General features: G+C 44.1%; 1 pseudogene; it reads left to right on the top strand.

Moving 5' to 3' along the window:
• Positions 1–15,005: 15,005 nt before the first annotated feature.
• Positions 15,006–15,456, top strand: LOC142430627 (small ribosomal subunit protein eS24 pseudogene; annotated as a pseudogene).
• The last annotated feature ends 2,468 nt before the right edge of the window (positions 15,457–17,924 follow it).

The raw sequence follows: 17,924 nt of genomic DNA on the forward strand, positions 1-17,924 counted from the left end.
TTGGGTTCGGTGTGGGGTTAGGTTTAGGGGTAGGGATAAGCATTAAAGGGGAGTGGTAGAGGTAGTGTTGGGGTTGGAGTTGGGGTTAGGCTTTGGGGTTAGTTTTAGGGGTTAAGGTTAGGGTTAGGAGTTAGGGGTCTGGATTAGGGTTAGGCTTAGGGTTAAGTGTTAGGGTTAATGTTAGGTTTAGCGATAGGGTTGGGGTTAGGGATTTAGGGTAATGGTAGGGGTAGCAGTAGAGCTAGGGGAAGGGGTAGGGGTTGGGTTAGGGTTATAGCTAGGGATAGGTGTAGGAATAGGGGTAGGGGTAAGGTCTGAGTTAGTGTTAGGGGCAGGGGTAGGGGTAGGATTAGGTTTGGGGTTTCGGTTAGGGTTAGAGTTATGGTTAATGTTAGAGTTTAGTTTTATGGTTGGGTTGGGGTTAGGGTTGGGGTTAGGGTTAGGCTTAGGGTTGGGATTGGGTTTGAAGTTGTGGTTGGGATTAGGATTAGGGTTAGGTTTAGGGATAGTGGTATGGGTAGGGGTAGGGTTGGGTTTAGTGTTAGAGTTAAGATTTGGGTTTAGGGGTTACTGTTAAGGGTTAAGGGTTAGAGTTAGCTTTGGGGTTGGGGTTGGAGTTGAGTTTGGGTTAGGAATAGGTTTAGGGGTAGGGGTCAGGATTAGTTTAGGGTTAGGGGTCAGCATAGGGTTAGGGCTGGGGGTAGGGGGAGAGATAGGGGTACTGGTAAGATTAGGGTTGGGGTTAGGATTAGGGTTAGAGTTAGACTTAGGGTAAAGGTTTGAGTTGTGTTTGGGGTTAGTGATAGGTTTAAGGGTAGGGGTAATGGTAGGGGTAGGGTTAGAGATAGGAGTACTTGTAGGAATAGGGGTAGGGGTAGAGGTAGAGATAAGGTTAGGGTTGGTGTTGGGGGTTAGGGTTAGTGTTAAGGGTTGGGGGTGGGTCTGGTGTTGAGGTTTGAGGTAGGTTTAGGGGTAGGGTAGGGGTAGGCATAGGGCTAGGTTTAGAACTGCAGTAGGAGTAGGACTAGGGGTAGGGTTGGGGATAGGGTTGGGGTTAGGATAGAGGTAGGTGTAGGGTTGTGATTAGGGTTAGCATTAGGGTTATGGGTTAGGAGTTAGTGGTTAGGGTTAGTGTTAGGTTTAAGGGTTATGGTTGGGGTTGAGTTTGGGTTTGGGGTTAGAGTTAAGGGTAGGGGTAGAGATAGGGATGGTTGTACGGTTAGGGCTAGGGTTAGAGGATGGGGTAGGGTTGGGATTGGGGTTGAGGTTAGGGATAGATTTACGGGTAAGGGTAAGCGTAGGGGTAGGGGTATGAGTTGGGGTAGGCTTAGTGTTAAGGATTAAGGTTAGTGTTAGGGTTGGTGTTGGGGTTAGGATTAGGGGAAAGGGTAGGGTTAGGGGTATGGGTATATTTAGGGATTGTGGTAGGGTTAAGAGTAGGGTTAGTTTGGGGGTTGGGATTAGGGTTTGGGTTAGAGTTTGGGGTATGGTTGAAGGTTAGGGTTTGGGTTAGAGTTAGTATTAGAGGTTAGGGTTAAGTTTGGGTTTTTTTGTGGTTGTGGTTGGTGTTGGGTTCAGTGTTAGGATTAGGGTTAGGGTTAAGCATTGGGCTTGGGTATGGGGTTAGGGTTACCAGTAGGGGTAGGGGTAGGTACAGGGGTAGGGGTAGGGTTGGTGTTTGGGTTGGGATTTGGGTTAGGTTGGGGTGATGGTGAAGTTAGGGTGAGTTAAGCATAGGGTTAGGGTTTAGGTTTAGGGTTAGTGGGTAGGGTTAAGCTTAGGTTTAGGTGTTAGAGTTAGGTTTAAGGTTAGTGTTAGGGTTAAGGGTTATGGTTATTTTTGAGGTTAGGGTTAGTTTTTTTAAAATCATTTTATTAGGGGCACATACAACTCTTAGCACAATCCAAACTTACATCAATTGTGTAAAGCACATTTTTACATTAGTTACCCTCATCATTCTCAAACATTTGCTCTTCACTTAAACCCTTGACATCAGCTCCTCATTTCCCCCCTCCCTCATGAACCCTTGATTATTTATAACATTTTGTCATATCTTACACTCTCTGATGCCTCTCTTCACCTACTTTTCTGTTGTCCGTCCCCCAGGGAGGAGGTTATATGTACATCCTTGTCATTGGTTCCCCCTTTCCAACTGCACCCTTAAAAGATAAAGTTTTAGTGAGTGTTTGTTATTGGTTAACTCAGCAAATCAGGTTGTCATTTAACCTTTTCCTCACATATTTTTCAGTGAATTCATTATATATTTTCTTACCTCATCGCTGTTACTATTTCTTGCTACTCTCCACCTGGTCTTCTCATCCTTGCCTACAGTAATCACTCCCTTTTGTGTATGTTTTTTGAGATACTGAACAGTAATATTCTTTTTGCATGTGTTCCACCTTTATTTGTTTGGTTTTGGACAAAAGTTGATTCCAGGGGACTGTTTCCATTCAAGGTTGAAAGAGTATTTGAGAAATATAATCTCAGATTATCCACCAGCCTTAAACGGAAGTCAAATAATTGTGAAAGTTGTACAGAAGTTGACTTCTGTTGTACATTTTCTCTGCCATACTGATTCATTTCTGTGCCTTTATCAGGATATTTGGTAGTGATTGTCAGTACGATCTAGTTTTTCTCATCCCTGAGTACATGAGACATGCTTCTATGGACTATTAGCCCTCTCAATTAGTTTACTTTCTGATACTTTCATTTTTTGCTTTCTCATTTGCTCCAAATGAGCAGGTACCACTAGTTGTATCTCAGAGAGCTGATTATAAGCTTTTAACACCTCAGCTACTATTCCTCTTATCAACCTCCCAGCAATGGAGAAGGGCCTCACTAATCAGGCACCCCTTTCAATACTGTGGTAACTACAAAATCTCATGTCAACTTGAAGGTTTAAGAGTGAAGGGATGGATTTTAGTCTGTCAATCAGGCCACAGCCTGATGATGCCTCCTTATGGGCATGGCCTTCTCATAAGGAAGGTCTCGAGAACCTCTCCTCTCTCCCTCTCTGCTTCACTTTCCTGCTCTTGAGGCACTCAGAGAGCTGCCCTAGACACCGCCATTTGATCCACACAGCTCTGCACCAACTGGCCCACAGTCTCCCTTCATACTGCATCATTGCTTGGTGCTGTGTGAATCTTCAAGGGGATTTATGGACTTGTTCTTGACTGGTCTGGGATGTTTTCTGGTTATATAATTACCTCTTGATATAAAGCTCTCTCTTACACATATGAGTGTCACTGAATTGTTTTTCTCCAGTCATCCCGGCCTAACACAACACTTCTTGTCAGTTTTTACAAAATAATTACCATTTGAGTTGGTGTGATATGATATCTAATTTCTGATTCTGATTTGTATATCTATAATGGTGAATGAAAGAACATCTGGTTGAATGGTAGATTGTGTGCATTGAGTTGCTTAAACACATCAGCTACTCTGAGGAAGGCAAATAAAACTGATTACTTGTATAAAGACTTACAGTGTAAGAAACCATAAGGATTTCAAGGTCACTAGGAGACAAATTAACATAACAATAGTGGGTTATCCAGTTTCTCAATTGGATTCTTATTTTGTTTGCTATTTTCCTTTAGTATTTTTACCCTCTCTATAATCACAACTCTGATGGATACTTAGAGCAGCCTTGGTGGTATATGGAACTTTCCCCTGCAGGTTTAGTACTCACCATCAATATCCACTGGCAGTCTTGGGCATGCCAGATTACAGGGCAGGACTTTCAGTGGGTTATACAGACCAGAAACAGGGCATTCATGAATCTGAGTTATATTCAAATATATAGTGTCTTATAGAGTTGAAAGCTGAAGCCATCTCCCCTAATACATCACTAAGCAAGATCAATGCCACATAGGTTGCAGCTAAACTGCTGAGACCAAAGTCTATTCATCCTGGGTGGCTGTGGAATTTCATTTTCCCACTAGCAGTTGCCCTGGGTAAGGTTCTACCCAGACCTAAGGCTAGGGCACATGTTGTGCCAATCCCAGGGCTCTCATCTTCCATTTTCCTTCCTCACAGGTATGCATTCCCAGATCCAGCTGGTGCAGTCTGAGGCTGAGTTAAAGAAGACAGGGCTGTTAGTGAAGGTGTCCTGTAGGGCATCAGGATTCACCTTCATCAGTTACAGGTTGAATTGGATGCAGCAGGCAAAAGGAAAAAGCCTTCAGTGGATGGACTGGATCCATGCCAACAATGGGAAGCCAGCATTTGTTCAGGGCTTCACACCAGGATATGTCTTCTCCTTGATGCCTCAGTCAGAATAGCAGCCTGAGGACACTGTCCCCCATTACTGTGACACATGCCTGGTGTGGAAACCCACATCCCGAGGTGTCAGGAAACCTGAGGGGATGGTGAGAAAGCTGGGGTCAGGCAGTGACTGTAAAGCATTTAGCTGAAGTCTTTATTTTGTGGTTGTGCACGTAGAGGTAAGGAGAATAGAAAATGGCTTTACATACTGTGAAACTATGCACTTATATGTAAATAAGAATTTAGTTTTGTTTCCAGGTTTGAGATGAGAGTTGCAGCTGCTAAAATCTAATCAAACGGTGGGAGATCTTTCTCAAAATGCCTTCACCACGTGACTTCCATCTCAGCATTATCACATTTCTGGATCTGTAAGGCTGTGGAAAGCCAGAATTACATGATGTGGGTGGTAAGCACACACACGGATGGGAGTCCTAGCTAGAGCCTTGCTTTCCCATCTGTAGCCCTGTCACAGTCGGACCTCCATGATCTGCGTTTGAGTGCAGCTGAGCAGTCTGCAAGCTTGGGAGACGGGTACGTGCATGTAGGGCAGCGTAGGGGAAGCACAGAAGACACCGTGGAGTGAAAGTGGTCAAAACCTCAACCTACAGGGTTCTGGGTTTCAGGTGCATTTTAGGGCACAGGAAAGATAGAGTCCCCCCAGGAACAGGTGGAGGGGATGCTGAGTGCCGGGTTCCTCTTGTGTCTTGGGTTCGCCAGTTCACACATGTTGACAGTCTCTACATGGAATTGTCATCAACTATTATCCACGTGATAATAGTTTTAGTGGTTGCTGTTTTTTCACACACGATTCTAAATTTCCTGGACAGGTTTGGGCAATTCCAAGAACTTTCAAACGGTGTTGTTGCTGTTATATGCCCCGGAGTCAATTCGGACTCACAGTGACGCTGTTTACAACAGAACCAAACACCGCATTTACTGCGCCCTCCTCCGGATTGTTGCTGTTTAAGCCCATTGTTGCAACCACTTTGTCAGTCCGCCTTGCCAAGGGCTACCTTCTTGTTTTGTTTTGTGGTTTGCTGCTCCTCAAAGTTACCAAGCATGATGTTCTTTCACAGAGACTTGCTCCTGCTGACAATGCGTCCAACATACAGGAAAGCCTCCTCCTGCTTGAAGGGACATTGGGTATTACTTCTCCCATCGATGTTAAGCAACAAAGCGGCAAGGGCTATCATTCATTGTTGGTGAAAATGTATACAATCAAAACCATTTGGACATAGATTTGGCGGTTCTGTACAAAGCCAACATCATGAAAAAATCCAAAGTGCCCCCCGTACCACATCCTCAAATTCAGTCCACTGCCACCATGTCAATCCTTTCCTGACAGTAGATCTTTATATTAACAACCTCATCTTTCACCTGTGCAGTGGGGGAGTTTTGAACTGCTGACCTTCAGGTTATCAGTGTAATGTTTAAATCAAAGGAACACCAACCTTTTCCTCCTTTAAGTTTCATTATCACTGGCCTCCAGTGGATTTCCATGATGGGGCCCTCACATGGTCGAGGGGAGCAGGCCTTGTGGGTTTGCAAGCCTTGGAAACCTTCTGGGGTTATAGAGCCTCCTCTTTCTCCCAGAAGAGGTCTTGGGTTTGCAACTGCTGACTTTGGGGTCCAAGGGTCAACCCTCAAACCTGGAAGGTCAGGTCCTCCTGGATTCATTCCAGACGGCGGCAGCTCACAGGGCAGTGTCTTTGCAGTGCTCAGTAGTCAGGCTGTGGTAGGAGATGAAGCCATGGAGCTGCGCATAAAGTTTCAGGGGCCTGGACGTGTAGACAGCCTTGTGCTGAGAATGTATCTGCAGCTTCGCTGGTCCTCAGCCGCCCATACTTCAGTGGCCCGCTCCCGCAGGACCAAGGTGCCAAGTTCGCCCCTCCTTCCCCCAGAGGTTGCCACTGCGCAAGCTCTCAGCTGGCACTGCTGGCGCCCAGGGCCAGGCCTGCAGCCCCTCCATCCTCTGAAGGGAGGAGTGTCCCCGGACCAGGGGAAGCCAAGGGTCTGACGGTGGTAGAGGAGGTCAGGCATTTCCCTGGGAGCGGCACACTCGGGGCTTTCCCGCTGGCGCTCCGGGGAAAGGGATCAAAAGGAGACAGTAGTATCAGAAGGTCGCACAGAGCCCCTGAGTTCCCTGCAGGCGACATCTGGCTTTGATGAGTTTTCCAACAGGTGGGAATCCCCTCACCCTCTCTTAGCTAGAAAGGCAAATCCACTGTGGACTTCCCATCGCTTCAGAAGTGGGTAGTGGGGTTGAAATAAAGAGGTGAAGGGAAGTCCTGACGTCAAGTCGCAGGTTCTGGAGGGGACAGCAGTGTGGGACGGTGCCTCTGAGAGAGCACCTCGCTGATGGAAAATTGCAGCAGCAGTTCCGGTTCTAGGCCTCGCTCGTTTGATTCTCTCATGGTTGGGTGTTCTGCTGAATTTCCACTTTGTTGGGGAGCTGTTCTAAAAAAGCAGGGTTTTTTCCCCCCAGGAGCCTCTGGCAAGCAGAGGAGGGGTCCCGGAAAGCCTGCTGATGCCACAGCAGGTGTGCCTCAGAATGACCGAGAGCCTCCACGTGCTCCCCCCGCCCCCATCGGCTGCTACTGGGCACTTGCGCTGTGGGCCAGCCCAGTCCCTACCCCACTGGGGCTGCAGTGTGTGGAAACCCTGGGTCCTGCCCTGAGGTGTTTGCAGTAGAGCAGCACCCCAATGAACAGAGGGTGTTTCCTGGCTGCAGGGGAGTGAGGCTGGGTTTTGGACATCCGTATGGCTGCTTTGCTCCAGTGGCAGCAAGAGGAGGCATATGTAGGTAGAGGTGGAAGTGGAGTCTGCATCGATCCAGGCAAAAACTTGGCCTTGTCCTCAGACCTAGGCAAGAGGTTCCGAGGAAGATTTTGGTCACCCACTCTGCCCATGTGAGACGTTAACCACTGTAGGTTTGGGTTCATGGCTTCTTGATACTTCTGGAAGCCCGTGACTTTGGGTTAGGGTCTTGTCTTCAAGTTTTTGTTTGTTTGTTTTTAAGATTTACTTGAAGGGGTTTAATCTTCAGTCCTAAACTTGAAATGTGATCATCCCAATGACACCATGTGTCTGGGACCAGGAATCCTTTCTTGCAGCCCATGGAGATTCTCACTCAAGGCGAGGACTTCAAAGTCACTATTCAGGTTCTCATCAATTGGTCAAGGCTCTCTGATCCAGTTTTCTGAATGCTGACCAGGCATCCCGGGGAGCTGCGAACCTATATGAACCATAGGATACAAACAGAGACCTGTGGCAGAGAAAGTCAGCAACTACAGAGACATCAGGTGAACTCTCACTGGCAGGTCAAGGACTCAGGAAAAGATCTCTTACAATCACCTCCATGGATTACAGAGGTGGAGCACAGTGCTCCTACTTGATCCTGCTCCTACCCACCTACACAGGGCGGGGGCACTAGACCTGGGAGTAGGTCCTCCTATCCATTTTCCGGCGTATTTTAACTTCCAGGAATCATGAAACTTCCAAGTAAGGAAGAACCACTCTTTTCCCACAGAGTATAGCCTAATGGGATTCATATCCACTCCAATTCCAGCACCTTTAATTCTCTGCTTCTACACTCTTCTGGGTCCTAAGGATTTGATTAGAAATAATGGAGCACGGGATTGGAGGCAGATTAACTGCTAAGCAGCTTTAAGTTGTTCTTCATGGATCTCATAGCATCAATGGTGAAAATTGGGTGAAATAGGGCAATGGAGATTAGTAAATCAGCACAATTAACAACCCGTCCTGTGAGGAGTCCAGCTGACGGCAGATTAGACCCTGTGTAGTTGGAGTTGGTTTACTGCTGGGAGAGCTCTCTTGGGACACCTGGCAAGAAATGGGCACAATTCACTCACAATGACTCACATGCAATAGATGAACATATAAATACGCTGGCTGCACTGTGGCAAACATGGACTTGCAACCGAAGCCGAGGGAAAGACGAAGCCACATGAATGTAAGAGATCATAGATCATATTCAAGATCCAACACCTTATTACATAATTCATTCTAACCTTCGCAGAGTTGACATGCTGTCCAATGGCATCTACCAAATCAAAGATACTCCTAGGAGGTCTAGACAAAGACATGTACATGCAAATATATATAGGAGGATGGGGAAATAGATCTATGTGTCTATATTTATAGGTCAAGTATTAAGGTGGCGGAAGGACCTTGGGCCTCTACTCAAACACTCCCTCAATGCATGAATACCTTCTTTTATTAAATTGGAACTCTATGATGCTCACTCTCCCGACACAACGGCTGGAGCCAAAGTGGGTGAACAAGTAAATGTGGTGAAGAAAGCTGATGGTGCCCGGCTATCAAAAGAGATAGTGACTGGGGTCTTAAAGGCTTGAAGATAAACAAGCGGCCATCTAGCTCAGAAGCAACAAAGTCCACATGGAAGAACACACCAGCCTGTGTGATCGAGTGGTCCCAAAGGGATCAGTTACCAGGCATCAAAGAACAAAAAATCATATCATTGACTGCACACCTCCATGATAGGATCGCTGAAGACAAATGGGTGCATAAGCAAATGTGGTGAAGAAAGCTGATGGTGCCCGGCTATCAAAAGAGATAGTGTCTGGGGTCTTAAAGGCTTCAAGGTGAACAAGCGGCCATCTAGCGCTCAGAAGCAAAAAAGCCCACATGGAAGAAGCACACCGGCCAGTGCTATCACAAGGTGCCAAGGGACCAGGTATAAGGCATCATGCAAAAAAAAAAACCACAAAACAACGATATAAGTGTGTGTATGTATGTGTATATATGTGTATATGTATATATATACCATATTAAATGAAAGGGGAAGTGCAGAGTGGAGACCCAAGGCCCAAGTGTCGGCCAATGGAGATCCCCTCATAGAGGCGTTTAGGAGAGGAGATGGGTTAATTAGGGTGCGAGGTAGTACCGATGAAGAACACAGCTTTCCCCCAGATCCTGGATGCTTCCTCCCCCCAACTACCATGATCCGAATTCTACCTTGCAGGCCTGGATAGGACAGAGGCTGTACACTGGTACATATGAGGGCTGGAGGTACAGGGAATCCAGGGTGGATGATACCTTCAGGACCAAGGGTGTGAGGGACGATGCTGGGAGAGTGGAGGGTGGGTGGGTTGGAAAGGGGGAACTGATTACAAGGATCCACATGTGACCTCTTCCCTGGGAGAGGGACAGCAGAGAAGGGGGGAAGGGAGACTCCGGATAGGGCAAGATATGACAAAATAACGAGGTATAAATTACCAAGGGCACATGAGGGAGGGGGGAAAGGGAAGGGAGGGGAAAAAGAGGCCCTGAGGGGCTTAAGTGGAGAGCAAATGCCTTGAGAATGATTGGGGCAGGGAATGTATGGATGTGCTTTATACAATTGATGTATGTATATGTATGGATGGTGATAAGAGTTGTATGAGTCCCTAATAAAATGTAAAAAAAGAAAAGAGGAGAAAAAAATGATTAGGGCAAAGACTGTACAGATGTGCTTTATACAATTGATGTATGTATATGTATGAACTGTGATAAGAATTGTATGAGCCCCTAATAAATTGTTAAAAAAAAAAAAAAGATACTCCTAGGTATCTTTCTTCCTATGGCACCTGTCTCTCTTGAAATATAATGTCTATTCACATACTACTTCAGTTCAGCTCACAGTAATGGTAAAAAAAGTTTTCAGTTTATTCATGTTTAATATTTTAATTTTTGTTGTTATAAAAATAAAATTAATTTTCTGCTCCCTACTTTTTCACCTATGTAATAGTTTTTAATTATAAAATCCATAAATTGGAACCTACTTAAATATCTGGCAACAGGTGAATATATTAGTACATTGTGATAAGGAATGCACTAAGATGCTGAGCAATAAAATGAATCCATGTTGCCAGATACAAACATATGGATCTTCCACACAGGTAAATTGAGAGAGAGAATGCAAACAAATAAGTGTATGCCCTGTCTTAAATCAATTCGATTTGCAATATGGTATATCAAAATACCAAAACTGTGTTCTGTGTACCACAATCATATGACAAGAAATTGCCATTCTCCAATATTAGCATTACTAACAAATCCTTTCACAACACTCACGCATTCACGTTCTAGGGGACTGACTGCTTTGAAAATATCTGATTGTGGATCTCCCCATATAACAGGAGGGTGTGCAAAACAAGCCTCTCCCTTTTCTGATGGAACTAGTGGAGTCTCAAGCCTGCAGCTCTGGGAGAACATCCCCCAGGTGTCCCCATTCAGTGGTCAGGATTGAACACAGGAGCCACCAAGGACTCTGTACTGAGCTCTGTTTCCCTTGTTGCTGTTAATGGGTTGTTTTATGCAGTGTGTGTGTGAGTGGGCACGAGGGAGAGACACCGTGGCTATGTGAGATGGTTTTCCTGACAACGATGTCTGTGTTCATGGGTGTCCAGTGGGAGGTGCAGCTGGTAGTCTGGAGGAAGACTTGGCACAATCTGGGCATCTCCGAGACTCTCCAGTGCAGCCTCTGAATTGATCTTCAGTAACTATACCATGGGTTGGGACCACCATGCTCCAAGGAATGGCCTGCAGTGGGTTTCAGTTATTAGTAATGGTGATGGTTTAACATGCCAACCCAGACTCTGTGAAAGGGTAATTCGCCATCTCCAGAGACAATGCCCAGAACACATTGTATCTGCAAATGGACTGTGTGAGGGCAAGGTCGTGCATTATTGTGAGAAATATACACTGCGGGGGAAATTGGTGAGAGCCCAGATGCAAACCTCCCCTGCAGAGAGGAGACTGGTCTCCTGGGGGCGCCGAGGACCCACAGAGCACAGGACTCAGCCCCAGGAGCCAGGTGCAGCTGGAGCTTCAGGGCTGGCTTTCTGCTCTGGTCTGAGGATATTCTGTACCTCACAGTTCCTTCATGGAATCTCTCTAGTTTTAGAATTCTGTTCTTAACTCTGATAACTGTGAATTCAAGGTTATGTTGTAATAGAGATGACATTCACACATAGAGACCCGTGCAACCTGCCCCTTAGGGAGGGACAGGGACTCCATCAGGGGTCTTCAGCAATAGTGTTCTATTGAAGCTCACCTGTTGCATGTGTCTTTGATCTCTTGGTAGGAAGTAAAAGTTTTCCGTTTTGATAATGCTTCAGTCATCAGTATTTTCTGCATGTGTGTATGTATTTGTTCTTGTGCTACTGTAACTAAAACATAATTTCCGAATGATTTTCCTTTTACAGAGTGTTATTTCTACTTCAACCAATGGTGTACATTCAGTGTTTTGTTTCCAACATTGTGCACTGTCTCTATTGTGGAATGTGTGAGAAGGTGAACATGGAATTGTCCCAGTTTTCCCAGGAAGCAGGCGGCAGTGGTAGAGTTTATTTTCACATTGTATGCCTCATTTACTCCCTAAGCTGACAAGCACCGTGTGTGTGTGTGTGTGTGTGTGTGTGCTGATGTCACCCAGCTATGTCCATGGAGTCTCCCCACGTTCCTCTCATCACTTCTCCCTGAAACTTCCAATGATGATGTCATAACTTTGAACTTTGCTAATTGATGACTCCTTGTCCTCCCATCTGCTGCCTTAATTACTGTTTTTCTCTTTCTGCTATTCGTGCACCTCCTGTTGTCCCTGCTCCCTGTGGGCATCTGTCCCAGCTGCCTCTTGTCCAGAGAATCAGCCACTTCATTTCCTCCATTCCTCCTATGAAGGAATGTGGGTGGAAGCCTGCACCAGCCTCCCTGCAGGGAGAAGGGTGGGCTACAGGGGCGCTCAGAACCCACAGATCACTTTACTGCAAGTTAGTGTGCTAATATGTATGTCTGTCAGTATGTGCACCATACTGTTATTATGTGTTACATGTTAGGATATATACACATCAACATGCCTTATGATACATATTATTTGTGTTTGTGTGTGTGTTTCCATTGATGCGTCTTATTACACGTATTCAATCATCACCTTAGTTAGGAGAGGGCCTCAGTGTTTCCTCATAATTTCCCACAGTTTAAAAATAAAGCTCTGATACTACAAACATCTGCCTGGATACTTTAAGTTTAAAATTTGTTTTTTGTTTGAATGTTTCCAATGGTTATTAACACATCCAAAATTCACAAATGTGTGAGTGAACCTCAGTTAATTACAATTGTACATAGACACCAGTGTGGACCGCGCAGTTCAAAACAGAATTCTCACCTTTGGGTGATCACTCCTAAAGAGTGATACTCAATTAAAATGGAACGTCCACTCTTGATGCCTATAAGATACATACTAATTCTGAATTTCACACACATATAGATGTGCTACCATTTTGGAGGGCATTACTTATCTGCTAACAAACAGGAATGGGATGACACTGCCCTTAGGAGAGGGTGAGACTCTGATCAGACTTTTTGTTTAATGGCTGTCTCCATTATTGTTACATAAAATTGCTGTCATAATAAGGAAGTATCTGCTGGCCAAGAAGGTTGAAAATACCACGGGCTTCTACAAGGACAAAGACGTCTGTCTTGGCAGAAGTAAGGTTCGAGAGCTACTTAGAGATGAGGATGGTGAGAGATTATGTTACATACTTTGGACAAGGATGTTATATTTGGTAAAGTAGAGGGTCAGTGAAAAACAGGAATGCCTCTGGGGTGAGGACCAGGTAGTATGGCAGGGGCCAGACCAAACCCAGGGATACATATGGCAGCCAACTAAAAAGGAAGGGGAAGATTTTTTAAGAGACATGGGTAGCAGGGGAACAGGGCACTAACCCACCCAAGGGGAGGGTATTATTTCTCCACAGAGAAAGAGGGACCAAACTTCAACCCAGTGCACCAAGACCTGAATGCAATATACCGGCATGAACCAGGGAACTAACAAAGAGGTCTGAAGGACCAGCCCCAATCCCAACTAGGTGGACAGGCCCCCATTGCCACAGAAGAATTTACTTCAGAGGAAAGCACTGAAGTTACAGCTCAGGGAGAGGGGCATGTCTGATCAGAGTACATGGGTAGAAATGAAGGGGGAGGAAGAAAGAATGGAGCCCATCCTAGCCCACCAAGCCCTGAGGAAGATATTCCTGCTCAGAGCAGTCAATGCCCAGAGAGGACAAGAGGGCCGGCACCACTAGGAGACATGACATCCCTCATTGAATCACAGCGATACGGAAGACAACACTGGAGACATTGTGCGGGAATTGCGCCTGATCTGACCCCACCACACTGAGGCGAAACACTAATGGGCGTGCAAGAGAACAGCTAGGGGAGCAGAGCAACGTGGATTGGCACCCCATCACACTCGATGGGAAAACCCTCCTACAGGTCAACAAACAGACCTAGAACTATTTATAGGCGTTTTTCTTTTTTAATTGTTTTATTCGGGGCTCATACAATTCTTATCACAATCCAAACATACATCAATTGTGTAAAGCACATTTGTACATTCATTGCCCTCATCATTCTCAAAACATTTGCTCTCCACCTAAGCCCCTGGCATCAGCTCCTCATTTCTTCCCCTCCCTCATGAACCCTTGATAATTTATAAATTAGTATTGTGTGATATCTTGCCCTGTCCAACATCTCCCTTTACCCACTTTTCTGTTGTCCGTCCCCCAGGGAGGAGGTCACATGTAGATCCTTGTAATAGGTTCCCCCTTTCCAACCCACCCTCCCTCTACCCTTCCAGTATCGCCACTCACACCACTGGTCCAGAAGGGATCATCTGCCCTGGATTCCCTGTGTTTCCAGTTCCTATCTGCACCAGTGTACATTGAGAGGGAGAGTTTTAAAACGTGTTTGAGCTTCATGATAAACTTAAAACGTTTTCTAATCAGAAAGCAAAACCACAGTTCGAAGCACTTTTCAGGGATAAAAATGAACTGCAGAAAATAGCTTACTTTGTTGCCATCTTGAATGAGTTAAATTAATCACTGCAAGGACCAAATGCAACATGCCTTGGTTAGTCTGAAAAGATCTGATCATTCCAAATGAAACTTCAGCTTTGACAAAAAAAAAAAGGATGAAAATAATATTTATGTGTTGCCTATCTTATCTGATTTCTTTGAAGAACATGGCATTGAACCAGACAAAAGGATTATGATGATAATTTCTGTGAAAGAACACTTGCACGTGCTTGCAGATGAAATTTCATCGTACTTTCCAAATCTACCTGACACCCCATTTACTCTTACCAGAAGCCCATTCACAGTCAGAGTTGAAGATGCTCCTGAGACAGCACAAGAGGAGTTCACTGAACAGCTCACTGAACAGCGATGCAGCGAGAACTGATTTCTGTACAATGTCAGTTACAAAATTCTGAATCAAGTGCTTGCAGTCATATGCTGTTCTGTATGAGACTGTGTTGAGCCTTCTTCTTCCATTTCCAACAACATATCTTTGTGAAACAGGGTTTTCCAGCTTGTTGGTTATCAAGTCTGAATACAGAAGTAGACTTGTTGTGGAAGATGATCTTTATTGTGCTCTTGAAAAGACTGCCCCGAGAATTTCTGCTCTGGTGAGAAAGAAACTATCTCAACCTTTGCACTGAAAGTTGGCTTTTTATGTACACTGTCGCAAGATGTAGCAATGTAGTTTACTGTTGTTTATATTGAGACTGATACCCATGCTATACCACGCTTCAAGACAAAATTTCATTTATTTGTAATTAGAAAGAAATATTTCACAATATATTAAAAAACCTCTTCAAACGTATACTATGAAAGGACTGTTGCTCTTCATCTCTGGCTGTCTGAGCATTCTGTGCCATCATGAATGACATGGTAACCATCCGGACCAGGAAGTTCATGACCAACCGACTACTTCAGCGAAAACAAATGGTCATTGATGTCCTCCACCCTGGAAAAGCAACAATGCCTAAGACAGAAATTCATGAAAAACTAGCCAAAATGTACAAGACCACACCAGATGTCATTTTTATATTTGGATTTAGAACCCATTTTGGTGGTAGCAAGACTACTGGCTTCGGCATGATTTACGATTCTTTGGATTATGCAAAGAAAAATGAACCTAAACACAGACTTGCTAGACATGGTCTGTAGAGAAGAAAAAGACCTCCAGGAAGCAACGCAAGGAGCGCAAGAACAGAATGAAGAGAGTCAGGGGGACTGCAAAGGCCAGCGTGGGTGCTGGCAAAAAGAAGGAATAAAGCATCTACAGTGACTTGATCTGCACTGGTTATGTGGATTTTTCACCAGAGAATTAATAAACTATAAAATCTTTTTTAAAAAAAGAAAGAAAGAAAAGAAAGGACTGTCACTCACAAGGTAAAGTTATGGTGAAGTAAATCTATTTTGGTCCACCAAGCAATATCTTGATTCCACAGGGGACTTTTCAATCCCAGAGAGTGTTTCCTGCTATCCACCAATGAAGCCCCACACCTTTAGGCTTCAGATTTCATACTCTGACAGTATTGTAACCCCATCAACCCCCATGTAGTAGGATACATTATTTCATAGAATCTGAATATGTTTTCCAGTGAGACCAGTCTTGAAATAGAACATCTTGCTAGGTTAAGCAGAAGACCCAAAGGAGGTGCATCCACACAGTGGCTGCAACAACGAGCTAAAGCATAACCCTTGTGAAGATGGAGCAAGACCTTGTAGCATATCTGTGTGTCCTAAAGGAGGGCCAATATTGCCCAGAACCAACTTGAGAGCCTCTAATAACACAAAAACAAAATCATATTCTTTTTTGGAGGAGACCAGAAACATCACAGGATCGGTATGAGAAGTTCCAGTAAATGCCATGAGTGGGGACCTGCCTATGTCAGCCAGAAAGATCATGCCCAGAAAAATTACTCACTGGGGGAAGAAGGGGATAAAAGATGTCTTGATACAAGGCATCAAGTAGATAGATAATGTTTTGAAAATGACGATGGCTGCATATATACAATTTTACTTGATGTAATTGATTTATGGATTGTTATAATATCTGTAAGAGTCCCCATTAAATGCTTTTTTTTTAAAAAGAAAAAGAACTTACTGGTAACAGCAGTTGGCAGGTTCCAAATCCTTGAATCAGACATCAGAGGATTCACGGGTACAGTACTGGTACCCAGGATTGGCAAACCAACTGCAGGACCTAAAGTGATTAGAATCCAGATGTAAAAACCTGGCAGGGCACAGTCTGATGCTACGCACTCTCAGTTACATTATGAGGCAAATTTATCAGGTATGCCATGGAGTGTGTTACGTACCCATTATATAATTGTTTTAATGCAAATTTCACTGGACCTTGGAAAAACAATTCTTGTTCTAAATCTAATCCTGTAAATGTGGAAGATAGAAGAAGAATCAATGCCTTTGAATTGTGGTGCCAGCCAAGAATTTGAAAGTACTATAAAATGCCAATATAACAACCATGTCTTGAAAGAAGGAAGACCTGAATGTCCTTAGAGACAAGCAGAGCCAACATGGACCTGTGTCAGAAGAGAAGAGTCCCTGGAGAGCACAGCATTTGTGGTAGAGTGAAGTGCCTGGGAAAAAGTGAAAAGCCCACAAGATGGATTGCACACCCTACAAGATGGACGGACACAGTGGCTGCAACAATGGAATCCAACAAAACGATTGTGAGGCTGGCGCAGGACTGGGCCGCATCCATTCTTGTTGTATCTGGGGTTACTATGCTTCAGAACCCACTTAATGACACCTAATAATAACACAAAGATGCATCAAGGGCCAAGCACAAAACTGTAAACATGTGGACAGCTAGGAGAGAGTTGAAAGCCCAATTTCATGATTCCAGAAATTAGGCTGCATATAGTGAATTGGATATTTTAAGACCAAAATAACAAGCTGAATGATTACATCAGTGGTTTTATAGCAGTGATTAGTATAAATGGTTCACTGAGCAGACATGGTAACTGCAGCAATCATCGCCAATATAACAATTGTGAGGATGGCCATGGATTTGGCAGTATTTCCTCCCTTTTGACATAGACTAACTATGAGTCAGTCCTGAGGGTAAGTATGAGTCAGGAATAATTCCAAAGCCTTTAACAACTTAAACTTCCAGTCAAAGACAAGCATTTTAGGATTCATAAATAGAATTTATGAATTATGCATCTAAAAAAAACAGTATCACCACAGGAATGCAAATCTCCCAACACAATTTTTAATGGGTTTGACCTACCCAAATTCCAATGTGAAAATCCTATCACAGTCTCTTATGTGTTATCTCCACCTGACTTCTAATTGATCCACTCTTATGTCCCACCTAGTAATCATCTCAGAAACATCAGTAGCAGAAAATTACCTTAGAAAATTTTACTAGAAAATGAAACAAAACAAATATGAAGGCAAACCCAAAACTCTTAAAAGGAAGAATTTAATTAGAAAAAATTCTTTAAAACCTCCAAAATAAAAACATCACGGTGTGTCATTTTTCTTCTTGAATAAATGTGAAATTCATGGTAACTTCTTTAAACTTGGAACTCCTAATCATGCAAACAGATACAATGTTTAGCAGTTAACTTAGAAGATAGTTGGTTTCTCCTCAGAGACACTTTAAGAGACAGGCCTGGTGAATTATTTTTGAAAAACCAACCTTTGAAAACACTATGAGGCATGGTTATTCTCTGAAAAACACAGGCCATTGTAAATTTAAAACAACCAAATATCAAATGTTATCTAAATACTCTTGAAACTGAGAATATGAAGACAACTGTC

This window comes from Tenrec ecaudatus, chromosome 17 (assembly GCF_050624435.1).
Source record: "Tenrec ecaudatus isolate mTenEca1 chromosome 17, mTenEca1.hap1, whole genome shotgun sequence".
NCBI lineage: Eukaryota > Metazoa > Chordata > Mammalia > Afrosoricida > Tenrecidae > Tenrec > Tenrec ecaudatus.